Here is a 21,428-nt window from a genome sequence, read left to right as displayed (position 1 = left end):
ATATGTTTTGTTATTTAATGCTTCTGTTCATAACAAATATCTGATGTCCATTATGGAGAGCTTATATCACTGATACATCATTATCTTGAAACATACCAAGGCAGTTACTTGTGTTTGTAAGCTTTTTAGGCTTATTCATACTTAATGAGTAAAGAACAACAGAAAAAACTCAGTATTTTTGAAACTCCTAGACATCAAGCATAAAAAATATATTTGCCCTAGTTCATACAGCTCCCAAACTTTCTGTTGCATAGAAGGTAGAAAATTACATTAGGAAGAAAGACAAAGAACAAGTAGGGTAGCTATGGTATGGCAGCCTGCCAAATAGTTATGATAAGCCTGTGCTGTTGACCAATGCAGCAAATGAAACAGCATTTGCATTGCACAGAAGCAATTAGGGAATGTTTCCCTAAGCAACTCTAGCCAGCCCTATTTTGAAGAGGCAAAATAATATCTAGGATCACTCTCATTAAAGGAACTCCAAACTAATGAGATGTATTATGAATACTATATACATTGAGTTTTTACTTGAAAAAAATTGTATTTTCTTTTTACTTGTAAAGATCAGAAAGGATATGCCTCAGAGGGTAGTCACCATGAAAAGACTATATAAAAACAAGTGAAATAAAAGTATTAAATATTTAATTGATATTCAAACTTAGTGTAGCCTCAGTTTTAGTTTTATATATGAATTCCAACCAAGAAGCATTTTTTTTTTCAGAATCAAAAGTGTGAAAATTAATGTTGGCGTTAGCTTCACTTTTATTGGATTAAAATTCTATCATTTTATTCTTTACTTTTAGAAGTTTCTATGTAACCTAAAATATTTACATAATAAAGTGACATGGCTGGGTTCCTCTTACATTAGTTTATTCTATTCAATCACAAAATGGAATCCTGTTATGGAAAAGGAGGTAAGTCTGTGAACAACTCATACCTAAGCACAGCAAATACACAAAAAGTATTATACAAAATTTTGTATATATTATACAAAAAAAATATAATTTGGTTTCTACTCCACGGAGACTAGTACTTTTAAGGAGATGAAACAACTGGAAGGGAAAACAAAACAAAACAAAACAAAACTGGAGAACAACATATGTAAACTTTACCATTTCATAGAGTTAATAAATATTCTAAACTTTTAGCAAAGGAAGAGATGACTAGCTGGAGTAGTAGGGTGAGGCTTTGTAAGAGGGGGAATGGTTTGATTTTAGGCAGAAGTCCTAGTACAATTAGAGAAGGAGGAGAGAATGGGTCATTTCTACTTAATTGAGAAGAACATGAATAAAAGCACAAAGTAGAGTGTGTAAGGAGGAGGGCAGGAGGGAGCAAAAAGAAGTTCTGAACTGTATGAAATGGAATAGCTCTGTGTGAGTAGGATAGTGTTCCCCCAAAACATCCATGTCCTAAATCCCTAGAACGTGTGAGTATATTAGGTTGTATGGCAAAGGAGAAATAAGATTGTAGATGAAATTAAGGAATGCTAATTATTTTATCTTAAAATAGAGAAATTGTCTTGGATTATGTAGGAGAGCCTAGTGTAATAACAAAGGTCCCAAAAAGTCAACAAAGGAGGCCAAGAGTCAGAGAATCCAAGATGAAGTTGTAACTGCAGAAGGGAGATCAGAGTGGTGGGATGTGAGAAGGACTCACCTTCATTTGCTGGCTTTGAAAATGGAGGAGGAGGCCAACAGTGAAGGGACACTGGCAGCCTCTAGAAGCTGGGGATGGTAAGTAAAGAAGGAGATTAATCCCTGAGAGCGCCTAGAACTCCAAGAAAGTAATGAAGCTCTGATGGGACCTTTGGTTCGGCTGATTAAGATCTGTGTCATTCTTCTAACCTACAGTCATGTAAGATAATAAATCTGTCTTGCTTTATACCATTATGTTTCTGTTGACTTGTTCTAGATAAATTACCTGAAAGTTTGAAAGCTTGGCTAGTTACCATCACAAATGTAAGGATCAATACTCAAATAAAGCAAGACATATTTTGTTAATGGTGTGGAAATGGACTTCAATAGGATATAAGGAGAAAAATGTACATTTTCAGGTGAAAAAAAAAACACTGGGGATAAAATAAATGAAAGTGACATGTCAATGATGAATATATTATTTTTGCAAATTAGAGAAAATGACAATACATAAGATAATGTTGCTTCAATTGTTTTTCAATTACCATTTTATTTTTTTTACTGTAGTGCATTTTTATTTTTATTTTTTCATTATTATTTTTTTAATTTAATTTTTTAATTTACATCAAAATTAGCATATAGTGCAACAATGATTTCAGGAGTAGATTTCTTAATGCCCCTTACCCATTTAGCCCATCTCCCCTCCCACACCCCTACAGTAACCCTCTGTTTGTTCTCCATATTTAAGAGTTTCTTATGTTTTGTCCCCCTCCCTGTTTTTATATTCTTTTTGTTTCCCTTCCCTTATGTTCATCTGTTTTGTCTCTTAAAGTCCTCATATGAGTGAGGTCATATGATATTTGTCTTTCTCTGGCTGACTAATTTCACTTAGCATAATACCCTCCAGTTCCATTCACATAGTTGCAAATGGCAAGATTTCATTCTTTTTGATTACCGAGTAATACTCCATCGTATATATATATACCACATCTTCTTTATCCATTCATCCATCGATGGACATTTGGGCTCTTTCCATACCTTGGCTATTGTTGATAATGCTGCTATACATATTGGGGTGCATATGTCACTTCAAAACAGCACACCTGAATCCCTTGGATAAATACCTAGTAGTATTACAATTGCTGGGTCATAGGGTAGTTCTATTTTTATTTTTTGAGGAACCTCCATACTGTTTTCCAGTTGGCTGCACCAGCTTGCATTCCCATCAATTACCATTTTCATTAGAGTTATCAGAAATTACCAAAAAGTTCTTAGATATTAATACCTTAATTGATCATGAATTACATTAACATATAATATGAAAATGTAATGTGTAGATAAAAATATTTTATTGAAATAAGTAGAATTTCAGATATATACATATTATGTCCACCATAGCATAACAAATGTCTTCTAAAAAGTATATATATTTCAATTTTGTTTTTAAAAGGCATAACGATAAAATATAAAATAATGATGGCTTAAAGAGTATTTTTTTGATTGGAAATAATAAAATCTATTCATAATTATTTTACTTTAATGATAAACTTAGGTAACCAAGTACATAATTTAATCACTTAAACATAATCTACCTAATGACTATATGTAACAATATATAATTCTATAAACATTAAATCCTATGGCTTAACCAATCATGGATCCATCCTCAGTCCACTATGGTTTTTCCTTTATTAGTAGCAAATGTTTCATGAACTAAAAGTACTCTTTTGAGTTTTTGTTGTCTTTCTTCTCTGGTATTTTGAATGGAAATTGCTTTAAGAGGTACTAGACTTTTATTAGTTTAATTAATTCAGATAGACCCAAGGGCATTTTAAGACTCAGTTGCATTAACAAATGACTATTTCATATCACTAATCCTCAAGGTCTTTTAATAACTGAGAAATTCCTATCTGTAGAGTCAGTTATTCCATTATATCTCTGTGAATAAAAACAAGCTGTTACAGTGGACACTGGCATGTAAACGTTAATTTTTTATGCCTTCCATTTAACAGAGTTACCTATGTTTAATACTGGTTCCAGAGTAAATACTTGAGTGACAAAGATATGTGTTCAAAGGGGGAGAACTTCTTGATCGAGGATAGGGAAATAAAGGTTCTAAACATGTGTATCATAGTCACTTCTCATAATGAATTACATTACTTTTATTTCCTGTAGAACTATATACTTATGCATGAAAAATAAGCATTCAAAGCTATAAAAATGTGTTATTTAGCATTAATGGTTTTTTATAAGTAGTGTAAACTGCATAATTGTTGAATATCACTTTTAGCATTTATTTCTCCCTTGTTTTATTTCTTCACTGCTGTTCTCTTATACTCTGGAAATGTTAAATATTTACCCATAAAACGATTGAAGCTCCTAGACACCAATTCTCTAAATAATAAAAATTAGATTCAATTTGCCTAAAAGAAATTATAGGATTTATATACCTTTTTCTTTCCAACTACACAGTATCAATGGAATGAACACTAAGAGACATGTTATATATCCTCGTTGAAGTGTACAGGAGGCTAATAAGGAGTTTCTCACTACAAAACTCTTTCTTTCTTTATTTCCGTCTGTGCCATGAAATATATCTCACAACATCTGGTCCACGGGTCCTGAATATCAAAACTATTTTCATAATAGCGCTTAGGTGTTACTTGCCTTTTTTCACTTCTTTGACACTTGCACTGATGTGCAAAAGCAATAGTGGGTAAAAATGATGTAATAATCAGAGCAATGGCACTAAACTCTAATAACGGCCACTTATAGAAAAATAAAATGCTAACTTCACTTAAGACAATCCAGTAATATTTATTCATTTGATACATAAAATCAAATACACTTTTTTTTAAAAAAAGTACAGATTTTTAAGAAAAGATTTTTTGCAGCAAAATGAGAGGCAAACTGGTTATTCAGATTTCAGCACTTGGCAGACATTTTCTTAAACATAAACAAAATGAGGGGCACTGGGTGGCTCGGTCTGTTAAGCATCCCACTCTTGATTTCAGCTCAGGTCATGAGCCCACCTGGGGCTCTGTGCTGAGCGTGGACCGTGCTTGTGATTCTCTATCCTTCTGCCTCCTCCCCACTCATGGGCTCTCTCAAATAAACAAACAAACAAAGTGAGCATGCCACTTCAAGGAAAAGAAATTACAGTATTTATATTAATTGATACAATTTAAGCTTTTAACAGAAAAATAAAATTTTGGAAATTTGTATCTGGCACTAGGAGCTTGGCAGCTTCCCAATTCTTAGAGACTTTTCCAGTTAGGTTAGTAGTGACATTTACAGATGTTATTAGTGGCATTAACAGATGTAATTTTTAAACATATATATGTTTACATATGTATATACATATGTATATACATGTAAATGTGTATATATATATATATATATATATATATGACATATTTTTAAATGAAAAGTGACAACATTTGGAACTATGTGATTCAGTAAACCAGTATTTTCTAAATGATAAGTCCATGATGTTCCAAATCAGTTATGGCTAAAATATTCCTTCAAGATGCAAACTATACCAATGGATTTTAATATGAGAGTACTAAAGTTTAATGATGAGCTTTCAGGTTGGATCCACACTGCAACCTATTTTTAAGAAATTACATGTTGTTTGGCATAGTATCACAAAAGAATATCCACTATTATCTAAAAAAACTATTAAAATACTTTCTTTTTTCTAAGTAAACATTTGTGGGAAACCTGCTTTTCCTTATTATTTCAACCAAAAGAATCTTGAAAATTGTTCTCTTCTACTAAGCCAGCAGTTAAAGATTATTTACATAAAAGTAAATCTGTGCTACTAATGTCTAACATTTTATTGTCTTGGAAATACATTTTTCATTTTTATAAAATATTTTTATAAAAATGTAAAGGGTTTAATATCATTATTAAATGAATTAATAATTACATATTTATTATCATAAATATTATGATACTTATATTATGTATAGTATTATTATCATACTATTATCATACTAGTATGTATAGATTATTATCATACAATTATCATTTTAATAGTAAAACAATAAATTATAAGAAAAATCTCTTGAGAAGTTCAATAATTTTTGTGAGAAGGCAAATATTTATTGAGAGGAACAGGTTGTTTTTTATCTCTTAACCTAAGTATTACACAGAAGTTCACTTTGAGATAAATAAATGAACTATACATATTTTGCTTTATCCCCTCTAGTATCTGTAAGCCATATTACACAATAAAAGGAAGAATGAATGAAAGTCTTTCAGAGTCTTTTGGGGGAGGCTTTCTTATTATCATGAGTCTCCCTCTCTTAAGGGAAATGACTGTGAAAGCAGAGAACCCACATTGCCATTGACAGCCACCTTAAACCAGCCTTGGAATAAAGCTGAGCCTCTCAAAAACAAGAAGCTATTAATTCTAATTACCTACCTATACATTTTTTATACAGAAATTTATGAAATGAACATAATGACTATAATATTATTTCTTCCTTTCAGCTGCTTATACTTTATTTACATATTATTTCATTGGCTAGAAAATATGATATAGTATTGATAAGAGATAAGTGCAGTTATTCTTGTTTTTATTCTAGATCTCCCAAACAGCAGCTTTTACTTCACAGTATGAAGTTTGCTGAATTTTTTAATTAAAGAACTCTTATTATATTAAGGAACCCATATATGTAATGTAAGACCTTTTTTAACTATGAATAAATGTTGAACTTTATTAAATAATTTTCCCACAAATTTAAATGATTATGTAGATTATCTCCTTTATTCTTTTATTCATTCCACTGTGGTGGATTGTGTAGCTGATTTTTTTTTTCAACGTTTTTTATTTATTTTTGGGACAGAAAGAGACAGAGCATGAACGGGGGATGGGCAGAGAGAGAGGGAGACACAGAATCAGAAACAGGATCCAGGCTCTGAGCTGTCAGCACAGAGCCGGACATGGGGCCCAAACCCATGAACCATGAGATCATGACCTGGCTCAACTGACTGAGCCACCCAGGGGCCCCAAGAATTTTTCAAGTATGATTATGAGTGATGACCTACAACTATCCTATCTTATGATATCCTTGTCAAAATTTATTTTTGAAGTTATTTTGGCTCATAAAAACAGATTGAGAAGTGCTCCTTTTCATATTTATGGCAAGAATTTGTGTAAGTTTTTTAAAATTAAACTTGTTTGAGAGAATTATAAAATTACAGGGAGTTATAAGAGATAATACACAGAGATCCTATGTATCCTTTGTGAATTTACCACCATGGTACTTCTTGTAAAACTATTATGTAATATCACAATCAGGATATTGGTATTGATATAATAAAGACACAGAACAATTCCATCAATAAACGATACCCATCAAAAAAACGATAGTTCTTTTTAACCCACACCATATCCTTCCTAACCCCTACCTCCATTCTTGACTTCTGGATACTACTAATTGGTTCTTTATTTCTATAAATTTCTTTTAAAAATGTTATATAACTGGTATCATGAAATATGTAATTGGCTTTTTCAGTCAGCATAATTCTGTGCAGATTCAACCACAGAATTACGTCTGTCATTAGTTATTTCTTTTTATTACTAGGTAATACCCTGTGGTGTACATATACTGCAGTTTGATTAACCAATCACCCTCTGAAGGACATTGGATAGTTTTTAGTTTGGAGCTGTTATGAATAAAGCCAATGTGAAGATTTGTGTACAGGATTTTGTGTGAACACAGTATTTTCCTTTCTCTGGGGTTAAATGTCTAGGAGGACAATTTCTGTGTCATACGGTAGTCACATGTTTAATTTTGCCTACTCTTGTTTTTGTTTTTATTGAGATAGAATTTACATAACATAAAATTAACCATGTTAAAATCTACAGTTCAGGGGCGCCTGGGTGGCTCAGTTGGCTGGGTGTCCGACTTCAGCTCAGGTCATGATCTCACAGCGCGTGAGTTTGAGCCCCACGTCAGGCTCTGTGCTGACAGCTCAGAGCCTGGAGCCTGCTTCAGATTCTGTGTCTCCTTCTCTCTCTACCCTCCTCTGCTCATGCCCTGTCTCTCTTTGTCTCAAAAATAAATAAACATTAAAAAAAAATTTTAATGTACAGTTCAATGATATTAGTGCATTCACAATATTATGCAAACATTACTCTATCTAGGTCCAAAACATTTCATCACCCCCAAAGGAGACCACATACCTATTAAACAATCACTCTTTACCCCTCTTTACTACAAGCACTGACAACCACTAATCTATTTTCTGTCTCTAGGGATTTAACTATTTTGGGTGTTTTATATAAATGTAAACATATAATATGTGACTTTCTGTGTTGGGCTTGTTTCACTTAGCATAATATATATATTTATTTTACACACACACACGTATATATATATATATATATATATATATATATATATATATAATAAGTTTATTTATTTATTTTGAGAGAGAGAACATATGAGTGTGCATAGGGAAGGGGCAGAGACAGAGGGAGAGAGAGAAAGATATCAAGCAGGCTCTTTACCATCAGCGTAGAGCCTGATGCAGGGCTCAAACTCACAGTGAGATCATGACCTGAGCCAAAATCAAGAGTTGGATGCTTAAGCAACTGAGCCCCCCAGGTACCCCAGCATAAAATTTTTGACCATCCATACCATAATATATATCAGTACTTCATCCTTTTAGGACTGAATAATTTCATTTTATAGATATATACTATACATTGTTTATACAATGTATAAACAAGATGATGCGTCTTTTGGCAATTGTGATTAGTGCTACTCTTAATATTTGTACACAAGTATTTGTTTGAATACCTGTTCTTAATTCTTGTGAGCCTATATCCAAGAGTGGAATTTCTGGGTTATATGGAAGTTACATATTTAGCTTGTTGAGGAACCACCAAACTGAGACAACATCTGTGAGGGTCTGTGGTATAGGAAAATTCATATTTACTCCTTAGGTACACCTTTGACAGATCCTAATCCAAGATAGAGGTTTTTAATAGAGCTCAACTATAACTAATAAGCTCTAGATTTCAATTTCTGATGATATGGCCTCACAAAGCTGCCCAAAGTGTTAATCAGCTTCTTAGATTCTATTAGACAGTTGTCATTTCAGCTGATTCCTACTGAACTGGCAAAAGCCCCCAGGAAAACAATAGCTCCTATGACCTGGATAATCCACTAGGTTTCCAACCTCCCCCAGATCCTGGCCAAGTAAATTTTCACTTTCTTATTAATTAAAAATAATTTTAGACAGAGGTTTTAAAATATTTTACCTGATTTTTTGCTGTTGTAAGTAAGAGTTTCTGGGCAAATAATTAGCCTACCATTAATGAAAGTGAAATATATAGATACACTATTATTTCATTATTTAATTGCTGTAAGCACTGGAGATTCATCTTAAATGAGTGCATGTATCAATTATCTACTATCTGCTCTGAAAGGAAAACTTTTCTTTTATATTACACTGTCTCAACACAGTCCCTTGTGCAAAATAAATCATTCATCCCTTCCTTTGAGGTTTATACTATGCCAGTAACACTTTTGAAACAGTTATCTGCCTCTCTTAGATATCATCAGCCAATGGCCTTATATTTCCTCATGATCAATTAACAAAGATGTCTTTCTTATTCTTTTGGGAACTCTTGAATTTTTTTCCAACAGATTTTTGAACATGTGATTCTCAGAAGTGAAATAATGTTTTCTGCATTCAATAAAGAAGCCTAAATGGGACTGAGTATCAAGGGGCATGAGGAAGTTTTACAGTAATAAAACTTACTCAACATCTTTGCTTTGTTGATGTTCACACAACTGTATGTGTTTGTCAAAACTCATAAAACTTTACAACAAAAAACTGAATTTTATTGTATATAAATTTTAAAAAGTGAATCAAAATATAATTTGGAGGGAAAAAAAGAAGCCTATGGAATGCTCTTCTTGAGAAAATATAAGCATTGATTGGAACCCATGCTATGAGCTGTACTCACAGTTAACTCATAGCAAAGGTCAAGGAATATGTTTTATTCTTTTTTTTTCTTTTTCATAATGTATTTATTTATTTATTGAAGTTTTTATTTATTTTTGAGAGGGAGAGACAGAGCACAAGCGGGGGAAGGGCAGAGAGAGGGAGACACTGAATCTGAAACAGGCTCCAGGCTCTGAGCTGACAGCACACAGCCCGACAAGGGGCTTGAACTCATGAACCACGAGATCGTGACCTGAGCTGAAGTCAGATGCTTAACCGACTGAGCCACCCAGGCGCCCCTGTATTTATTTATTTTTTAAGGAATATGTGTTGAAAGACGTATGTTGTCCTGGCTGACTCATTGAATGTCCCCTAAGACAATTGTCTTGACTTTCTGAATCTGCTTTGCCTTGTTCAATCATCATTGTTCAATCAACATGTGGCTGTGTGAATTTAAATTCATTAAAATTAAGGGGCGCCTGGGTGGCTCAGTGGATTAAGCGGCAGACTTCGACTCAGGTCATGATCTGGCGATTGGTGAGTTTGAGCCCCACCTCTGGCTCTGTCCTGACAGCTAAGAGCCTGGAGCCTGCTTCCAATTCTGTGTGTCCCTCTCTCCCTGCCCTTCCCCTGCTGACACTCTGTGCCCCCCCCCCTCAAAAGTAAACATTAAAAAATTCATCAAAGTTAAATAAATCAAAATTTTAGTGAAATGTTACACTAGCTACTTTCAAGTTTTTAATAGGCAAAGTACATTACAGCCTAACATATTGGACAGCACAGACACAGAAAATTGCCATTATCATTGTGCACTTCTATTAGACAGCAATGTTCTAGAGACTTACCTAATTTTTCCTAAGAGATAGCCCAAAGAATTGTATTTTTCCAGCCTTCAACCATTGGAAATATTTTATTTGAAGTACATTTGATATACCAAATATGTTCTCGATTTTATATTAAATGTTTGGTTATTATAAGCTGTGTGTTACAAGCTGAGCATTAGTTATAACATATTTATATAAATTATAAAACTATATAAAATAGTTATAAAATATTAGTTATAAATTTTATTTATAAAATAAAATACAAAATTATAAAATAAAAATATATTAAATATAAAATAATTCAAGATATTAGTTTGTGTCTTAAAACATTTGAAGTAATATGGTAATAATTAGGTATATACAAATACATGTGTACAACTTAAGGTAATTTTCAATGTGAAAAATGTCATCAAGCACGATACAAACATAGTATTATGAGAATACAAAAGGATAGGTTTTGTCATCATAAAAATATAGGTAAATCAGTTTTTAGGTCATACAAGTAGGGACATTATGGAAGAATTTGAGCCATAAAAAAAGCATGCAATTTCATAAGTAAATAAAATGGGATCCATAAAAAAACTTATCAATTATTATGGAGTAAAAAATTCTGTGTAGAAAATGAGATAGAAGAAGACATGGAGCCCCAGAAAATTATGTAGTTTCCAGATGGACTAATACATTATTAATCTAATCAAAACATATTCCAAACAGGGAAAAAGTAAGATAATACTAGAAAGATAGATACAGTTATATTTGTGAGTCTTTGATAATAAAATAAGCTCTTTTACCCAATATAATCAGTTTGTAATGACAAGTAATAGAAAGTTTTAAGCAAGAATGATCCAATTGTGTTAGTGTGCTAAGAGTAAGAAAACAGCAGCCTTGATATGATATGTTATGGTCTAGTCTGGATAGAGTAAAGAGCTACAAAATTGGGACTGGGCATGAGGTACAAAACTAACGGCTTGCCAATAGGCATGGAATGGCATGTGTAGATGAGAGAGACAGCAGCACAACTTCATGCATTATGTACCATCACCAAACTGATAACTTTTCCAAAGGATGCAAAAAGAAGGGATGCATTTAGTTGTGAATGAGTATTCATCTTAAAGAGACAAATGATCAAATGAGGAAATAAATATTGTTATAGATAACATTGATCTTTGGGATTTATTGCACCTATATTTCCATCTATGATAGAAAAAGTTTTAAAACTTTTAACTGAAAGTAGAAGAAAATTAGATCCCACATAATAATGGCTAATAATTATAGATCACTAAATATTTGAGGTATAGTCTTTTTAGACTTACCTGTATTTTTAATTTATTATCATAGCTAAACTTTCAGGTGAGATCGATTGCTATTGATATTTTGAAGGATAAAGAAATTTAGATTAAAATAGGATAAATAATAATATAAAAAACAGCAACCAAGTGTCAGAGTTTATTGGAAACGTGTTTGATGTCTAATCTGAAATTCTATGCTGCTACATTTTATGTCTCCCATCATTCCCTTTGGAACCATTTAGATTATTCTGACTCCATATTAGTTTCTTTACTGAATGCAGAAAATATTATTTCACTTCTGATAATCATATATTCAAAATATGTTGGAAAAAAACTTAAGAGTATATTAGAAGAGACATTAAAAGATTATTTATTTATAAAAATTATATGCAGTTTTGTAAGTTAGAATAAGAGATAAATATTAAGTACAATGGGAGAACAAATGCAAATTATTATTTATGAGAGAGAAAGGATCTGATTTATAATGCAAAAGAAGTGTGATTGAAGTAAACAATTGTAAAACTGTTGGAGAGTGCAAAGGAAAACTGTAGAGTAGGAATTGCTTATGAGTAGGAATAACAAAATAGCAAAATTGGATTGCACGTAATGGCTTGGTAAAGACTAGGCTTACGAGTACTTGCTGATAGATTGGAAGTAGGAGTTAAAAAAAAATGAAATCAAAGATAATACATTGCCTTTAATTGCAATATACAAATGTATATATAATTACATTATATTATATCATAAATATAATTTTAATGTTATATATGTCATATGCTATTATATTTTGTTTTAAATAAAGTACTACAATATTTTTTTACCAAATTATTAAAAAGTAATAGTGTTTACCATAGTATTTGACATGTGATATTGAGTTCTTTCCAATTGTGTCACTAAATTTTCATAAATGAAATATTACAGTTGATTGTACCTATAGACGTTATAGTTTTGGATCCAGAAAAATGCCCTTTTCCAGAAATGCCAACTCATTAATAAAATACTAAATACTTCTTTAGGATCAACAAGAGTGAAATTCTCTTTGAAAGTCTCTTGTTTGCATCTACCATCACATGTGGTTTAGAATCTTTCAACAGAGCTTGTCTTTCATCTAATTATTCAGTTTGCACGTGTTAATCGATACGAATTGTTTTTTTTATAATTCACTTTGATTTGCATTGAACCTATTCTTGTACTTTTCCCTATTTATTTATGTTCACTTCACTTTTTTATAGATATCAAAATTCATAACTCCTTAAAAATTAGTGTATCTGTAGTGATTCATTTATGTTTAATGGTCCAAAGTTTGAAGCAGGTATATCAAAAGTAGTTTTAGTAGCAGTAAGATATTTTAGGTGGATATGTTTGCCCTGTGTCTGAAACCATATACTTGTCTTTATGAAGAGATTCTATGATATAATACATTCAGCCAATATCAGCAGTTTTAGGAAACTAAGTAAGGATAAAAAATAAAAGGATTCTACTGCTTATTAAAAATATCTGTTCATTAAAGAAACATTAAAATATGATTTCATATTTTCTTTTATTTCAAAAATATGTTTTGCTTATGTAGGCAATGTTGGATTGAATTACTCTAAATATGCACAAACATTCACAGCTTTTCTATCTGTGCTTTTGGATAATGAATAGGAAAGCTTACTCTCTAAACTGCAAAGTGCTATTTAAATGCAAGATCTTATTATAAAAATGTCATTTTACAAGTGACAAGGAAACTGCTGTGTGTATTTACTCTAAGATAAATAATATAGTTTTCTTTCTTTTTTTTTTTTCTTTTCAGATCATGGTATTAACCCAGATCATCAATTTCTCAACTTAACTGCAAGGAGTTCATTAAGTAAGTTAGTAAATTTTGTATTACTATAATATGGATGTCATGTGACCTAGATTATTTAATTGTATTTGGCTCTCTTCTATCTTGGATTTAAAGAAGTTCAATAGATTAATGCTTTCTAAAGCTAATTAATATTTTCTACTTATTTTCTCTACATTCTGTTTTCATTAAGAAGCTTAAACTGACAAGTGGTAAAATGCTGATTTCTGTTCCCTTATCTTTCTTTCCTGGTATTTCCTGAAGTTTTCACTAGTGATGTTTTAATAATCACTTAAATAGTTGAGTGCCACTGTTTGCATTACCATTATTTTATTTTATAGCCAAAATCAATTTAGATTTCTTGAGAGAGGTATGAATATGTAGAAATAAAGAGTACAAATGAAAGTTTCTCAATATGGCATTTTCAATGTATTATGTAGAAACCGAATTAAACATATTCTAAAATCTATATATTTTATAAATATCTATAATTAAATACTAACATTAATGTCTATATTATAATAATAATGTAAACACACATGTAATTCAACTTATTAAAGACCTTCAGAACTCTAATCCACAACTATTTACTGAACTATATTCCAGGCACTACTCTGAGAAGTAGGGATAGGAGAGGAAAGGACTAATGCCAGCCTTTTAGAAGTTCACCTATGGAGGAGTACTCACATATATAATAGACAGACATACATTCAGGCTCTAAGAGAACATAGACTGAAAATCTCATCAATGCTTTGTGTATGAGGTCTCTTCCTAGAAGAAGGAATGCCTAAGTTGATAGCCAAAGTCTGAATTGGACTTCATCAGGAGAAGAGTTAGCAGAGGAGAATTCTAGCCAGGAGGAAGAGCACCTTCTAATACTATAGATCAGAGGCCAAGAGGCAGTAGGAAAACACAAGGAGTTCTAAATGGCTGGAGTGTATGTTACAAGAGGAAAGAGACATGAGGTAAGGCTGTAGATTTATCAGAAGCTAGGTTAGGCAGGTCATGTTAAACCATTTGGGTTTGACCCTGGGCAAATGGGTACACAATGGAGATCTTTATAAGATGTGCACACATGTTCATATTTGTACTAGTGTGGACAATGCAATCTAGGTTTATGAATCAGGGGTCAAGAAGATCAGGTGAGAGGCAGCCTTAGTCTTATAAGATACAGTGGCCTTGACTTGTATAAAGATGTGAACTATGAAGCAATCTGAATAGATATTTAGGTGAGGAGCAATACTGATAACCCCAGGGTAAGACTTCATTGGCTGAGAGGTAAGTGGTATTTTAATAAATATAATGCCAGAAAGTTTGCCAAGGAGGATTTTCCTTTTAACACTTTGAAATATATGGTTTTATGAATATATGTATAGTATTCAATCTGCAAAGGAATAAAGTGGGAATATTTTATCATGTATAAGCTCCTACTTACAGAATTTAATGATGTGCACTGTCTCCACCTTCCTGAGGAAATTTATTATACACCTCAAAATAATCCTCACCATTTTTTGTTAGCTATTGTGTAAATCACAAAAACACCCAAGTATTTTAAAAATTTTATGAGCATTCTAAGTTTGCATACATATTTTGGTCTTATTGTAATGATATAATCTTGTTGGAAAAGAATGTTCATAGACCTCTTTGAAATCATCTCCTAAATTCCACCTTTACCACATAATCATATGCTTATTTTTATAATGGATTTTGTTGGTATAAATAGACAAGCAGAGATTGAGTTCCAGTCAGTGATAATAAGCTAACCATACACTATATAGCTAATTTTTGTTACTAAGCAAAATGAATGAGGAATTGTTTTATTCCCACTTAAGACTGAAAACTTTTAGTTTACATGTGTACATTAGTGAACTATTATACTCAGAAATATTATTGGCTATTTTGTTTAAAGAAGGCTACAACTTTGACTACATTTTATTAAAAGTCTTTCTAAGAAATAAATCACAGGCCACTAGTTCCATTTTTAAGAAAGTTCTCTTCCAACTCTGTGCTTAAGTGAAAAGTAAGTCTAAAGTTAACTGCAGTAACCTATCACTTTCCTTTGCAGAATCCAACATAAGTCCTACAGGATCATTTAACATTCATACAGATCACTATTTTCAGTGCACTTCACATGCCAAATTTATTAGCTGAGGGAAAGCATTAAATGACAAAGGAATCCACCCCCACCCCAAGCTTTCCTCTATACCTGACCCTTTGCATCTTTCTGTGTGGCATTTAATCTCATGAATTCTCTGCAATTCTCATACATTCCTATGACATAAGTAAAATCATTGAATTTGGAAAATGTCTTGCCTAAAAATTATATCAGACAATCCAAAGACAAACCTATAGCTTCTATTTATTGGAAAATGTAAGGGAATATGTTTTTCTATTGTTTCTTAGCCTTGTGATGTCATAAATATGTGTGTGTGTGTATATATATATATATATATATATATATACATATATATATGTATATATATATATATATATATATATATATCACAAAAGCAGGTGTGTGTTATACAGAGTTTGCATTCAGAATCATTAGGTAACAAAAATCATGTAAATTTTAGTTGTAAAGTGATATATATTGAATTGTTTAAATAAAAGAATTTCATTATAAAATTATTCTTTTTAGTGGTGCCTGGATGGCTCATTCAGTTAAGCATCTGACTTTGGCTCAGGTCATGATCTTGTGGTTTGTGAGTTTGAGGCCCATGTCAGGCTCTGTGCTGACAGCTCAGAGCCTGGGGCCTGCTTCAGATTCTGTGTCTCCATCTCTCTATGCTCTTCCCCTGCTCTCTCTCTCTCAAAAATAAACATTAAAAAACAATTTTTAATTATTCTTTTTGAGTGACTTGGCACATGCTATTTGATGTGTGACTGGTTTTGCCATTGACTTCTCATACACCACTATGGGAAGATTGAACTCATTTGTGAACATCTGAATTTGTACAATCATTTATTAACAAATACCTCTTCTATGAAAGACCTGAATCCCTAAACTCATGAAATTTCTCTAATGAGAAAGGAAGTCTGGTAAGTAAACATGCAGTCTCTTGACAATTCATTAAGTAGTCATACTTTCTTGTTTAGTGCCAGTTGTAGTCACATTCTTGGGGTATAATGAAAATTAAAGCAAAATTATTTGGCGATTTGGGGCAGCTAGTCACTAGGACTATTTTCAATACCAGGACAGAGGCTATTCTAACCATTACCATCTCCCTCACTTTCTCAACTACTTGATTTACTCTTACAGTATATTCAATGTACCATCCTGACTGAAAATAGGAAGCTGGTGATCAGGGAGAAGATTATCCCTATTTTGCAAAACTGAGATTCCACTGGCCTGGTGCAACGCTAAATATGTTATAGAGTCCACTGGTATCTTCAACTTTAGAAAATTGAGACTTATTCACAGCATGGAAAGACGTGCCATTATCTGTTCTCATGTTGCTGATAATTCTATTTTTGTGAAGGGATTGAACCATGAAAGTAAATCATCTTTTTCAAGATTGTCAGCAGTGTCTCCCACACTGAAAACTGCTTGTGTCTTTGGATGAGAACATCCAAGACAACTTCAGCATCATGATCACAATCTGTGTATGGCTAACATCCAAAGTGAAGTAGATGGCCATTCTGGCAGACTATGATTTGATGGCTATTCTGTGACCCAGAACATCATCCCTGAAAACAGTTCGAAGGGAAAAGTGGCACTCAGATGATGGGGAAACACTGTTTCAACTTTTTTCCATGACACTGAGAATTTTTCATCTTCCATTGATTCCCAGCTTAGATGCTATTAAGTGAGAGACAATCGGAATCCTTCACTTTATGTATTATATATATGGGATATTGACGATACTGTATATAGTGGGAGAAATGTGTGCATGTGCAAAGGCACACACATACAATAAAGATATAACTATAACATATTTATTATCACTTCAAAGGGAAACTATAGAAAGAACAGAAAGAAGAAAAAATGGATGGAAGTTGTTCTGTGGGTGGTCTCTCAGAGAAGAGATATTTAATCTGACTCCACAAAGTTGAGTCAGGTGAGGTCTAGGATATTTGCATAAAACCACTGAGGTGGCTAATAACTTGGTAGGTATAAGTAATTAAAATACCACTGTAACTTCAATGTAGTGAGAAGGAAAAAAATTTAGAAAAACATGTAAAATAGAATTAGAGTAAAAGACAGTTAGAAAAAATAGGAATTAGAGGGGCACATGGGTGACTCAGTCAGTTAAGTATTTGGCTTTTGGTTTTAGCTCAAGTTATGATGTCACAGTTCATGAGTTCAAGCCCCACATCGAGCTCTGCTCTGATGCTGCAGAGCCTGCTTGGGATTCTCTCTCTCTTCCTTTCTCTCTGCCCCAACCTTGCTCACTCTCTCTCTCAAAATAAATAAATTTTAAAAAAAGGATCTAGAGAAAAGAGGTACTCCCTTTATCAAGGCACTATAAGTCATGATAAAGAATGGTTAGAATTATTTCATCCTAAGGCACTGGAGAGCCATTGCACAGTTTGGTTAAAATTGTATATATACATATATAGGCATATATTTGTTCATATGTTCATATATTTGTATGTGATGTAAGTGCTTATATAAAGCATTGCTACACAGAGCCTATATTGGAGAGAGATGAAATTGGGGGTATGAATGTCTGCCAGGGATACTGTGACAAAATTCCACAGACTAGGTGGCTGAAAAAGCAGGGATTTATTTTCTCACACTTCTGGAGGCTTGAAGTTCAAAATCAAGTGAGTTCATCATTCCTGATGCAGGGTTGGTTTCTCCTATGTCCTCTCTCCTAGGCTTGCAGACACCTGCCTTCAGAAATGAGGACCCATCATCCCAGGAGCAGAGGGCCATGGATTCTCACCTCCACTAACTCTTTACAGTCTATTTCCACAGCCACCTCAACATTGTTACTGCCTGTCCAAAAGAAGATGACTCCAAGGATGGCGAGGATTCAGACAGAAGGACCAATGTTGTGACTGTAATTCATCTCCTCCTCCATTCTTCCTTTATACTCCCATGGCCTTTTTTCTGTCTAAATCCACTTCTGATATTTCTTCCTTTTCTTATAAGAACGCCAGTGCCATTGGCTTAGGGCTCCTACCCTTATGACCTCATCTAACCTTAAATACCTACTTACTGGCCTTATCTCCAAATGAAATCGTATTGGGAGTTAGACCTTCCACATATGAATTTTGGGGAGGGCACAACAGGAGGGAAGGGAGACAAATCACAAAGTTTTTAGAACCCTGGAGTTAGATGTTGTCAGAAAAATGGAGAGAAGAAAGTAAATCTAAGTTACGTTTTGGAGATGGATTGGGTAGGCTAATGGTAGATGATGCCTCCATCTTCCATACTCTGATTGAAGTGAAGGATAGATGAAGGCAACAATTATTGCTATGAATTAGATTAGAAGGGAAGCATTCTGAGGCTAAGGAAGGAAGGAGATAAAAGTTCATTTGGGACATATTCAGTGATACTGTTTTAGTGGTGAGTCACACACTGAAAGTCAGGACACCAAGGCGTTTCTTTCCAGGAAGCAGCTTCATTTGTGCCAGCATGGGCTCAGCAGGCTAAGACCCAACAGGCTGAACCCTGAGTGCAGCCGGGTTTGCCTTTTGTATAAATTTTGCTCCTTTGTCTCCCTTAATGGTAACATACAGTCCAAATGGGCAGTCTGTGTTACAGAGTCCTGAGGAATGTCACACATGCTCACATAGCCAGGTTTCCTTCCCTTGTCTTGAGGTTTTCACTACATTCCTTAGGAAGGGGCTCTACCACCCTGTGATTATGAATTACCCAAGGAAGAACTTCTGGAAAAGGATATACCTAATCAGATTTCCATGTATGAAGTGAAATTTAACTTGTAGGGACTTAGAAGGTGTCAGAGCTAGGGAATAAGTGCATTTCATGAATTGAGAATAGCATTTGTAATGGCTTTTAGAATACAAGGACTTTGAAGACTTTTAGGGGTTGGTGAATTATGGACAGATTTTATTAGGTCTAATTCACATTATGACAGAAATTGGCTTAATTATAAATTCAGAGATATGTGTTCTTTGGGAGTTTGCATAAGATTTGTAGTAACAAGAAGGAATACAACAGTTGATCGAGTTGGTATTTCTTCAAAATATCCTATCCTCTATTTGTAAGTAATGCATTCTCACTTGGATAAGACCAAAGAAAACACAAACAAAACCCCAAACCACTTAAATGATTATCTTACATGTAATCCAGACAATAAATGATATATAATAAAACTTACTATTAATTGTTTCCTGGGTTTTGAACGGAATTGTCACATTGTGTTTCCTTTCTGTACAAACTCAAAGAACTGGATTATGCATAATACCAATATTATGTATAATCGATGCAGTCAGAGTACCTGGATATTTCAGACTCTATGTCAAAGATTAATTACTGGGACCATCATCAAAACCCAAATGATACCTTACATATTTATAACAAATTAGTATTAAGTTGTAACCAGAAAATTTTCCTGCATTATTAATGTATTTTCATTTATTTTAACCTAGTGCTCCTCTATTCATTTCCAAATGTATGATAATCAGCTTTGGAAGTTAAATCAGCTAGGCTTTCGTATACAAGCAATGGCTGAATTAGATGCTAACAATAGTGAGCTTCATCAGCACAGCATTTTGGGGGTACAGCAGTGCAAATCTCAATTTTAACCAGAATATTTAGACAGGGAACAAAAGGAGAAAGTTAACATTGAGAATCATTACAGATAACTGAACTTCATCGTTCTGGGTAATAACAATAATACATTTAAAAATTAAGCTGTTTTTCTTAAAAATCTCAACCATGAATTATATTATCCTTGACAATATAATAAGCACTTTTTCTCTTTTCCTAAATACACCCTCTGTGAAGAAGAGATGTTAGGGAGCTGTTGAACTAGAAATGATAAACAATGGGTGAAATCAAGGCCATTATACTTTAACAGACGATGCGTAACTGTGTGTTACTTTTCTTCAGAAAGGTTTTACAAAAAAAAGAATTAGTTTTGGAAATGTTGGAATTAGTTTGGAAGTGAGATTCGGTTGTGGTCCTCCATTTCCATCTGCTGGTTTTATCTTTTTTTTTTTTTTTTTGACTAAGGGTGCCTGGAATGGCCAGCAAACCCTGCGCCAAAGAATGAAAGATTACTCCACACTTTGGTAAGAAAGAGAGGAGAAGGCAATGGGGAGGGGGTCAACGTTCGCGGATGAAGACCTCCGTTTGCCTTGTATTCTCATTTATTGCAGTGTCAGGCCAATCGCAAATCTCAGTTGGCTGGTATACAGAGGGCGTATAACATTTCAGGCATGCAAAAACAAAGGGTGCTGACTTAAAGGTGAACAATCACAAGACACTAATCAAATTAGAGATATACAGTAAGGGTCTATGTGTCCCTACTCTTTTGCTAAACTTTGTATACAATGTATAAAAAACAAGAGTTCCCCAAGGACTGCAGAAACACCTGGGAGGGCGGGGCCCTAGGCATTCTGCAGTATGGGCCGCTATGCAGGCTTCTAGGATTCAAAGAAACCCACACACCTTCCAAGCTTAAATGCAGCCCACCAGAAATCTCCGTATTACATTTTAACTAGCCAAGCATTGTATATAATCTTATCATCCTCAGTAATAACCCCAACGTAAGGGTGAGTTTATTTCATTTCATATGAAGTATTTGGCTTTGTCAAATAACATAATAGCATAAGCAGCCTTGTAGAGAAAAATAATTTGAACCAACTAAATGTGAATTTGTTTATCATGTATTTTTGTTCAACTTAGCACAGTTTAATAATTATGAGCACCAAATGTCATTTACAGTAAAAACACTCAAGTTTAGAT

This window comes from Neofelis nebulosa, chromosome 5 (genome assembly GCF_028018385.1).
Source record: "Neofelis nebulosa isolate mNeoNeb1 chromosome 5, mNeoNeb1.pri, whole genome shotgun sequence".
Lineage (NCBI taxonomy): Eukaryota > Metazoa > Chordata > Mammalia > Carnivora > Felidae > Neofelis > Neofelis nebulosa.
The sequence above is the reverse complement of the archived record's forward strand: the minus strand, read 5'-3'. Positions refer to the sequence as shown.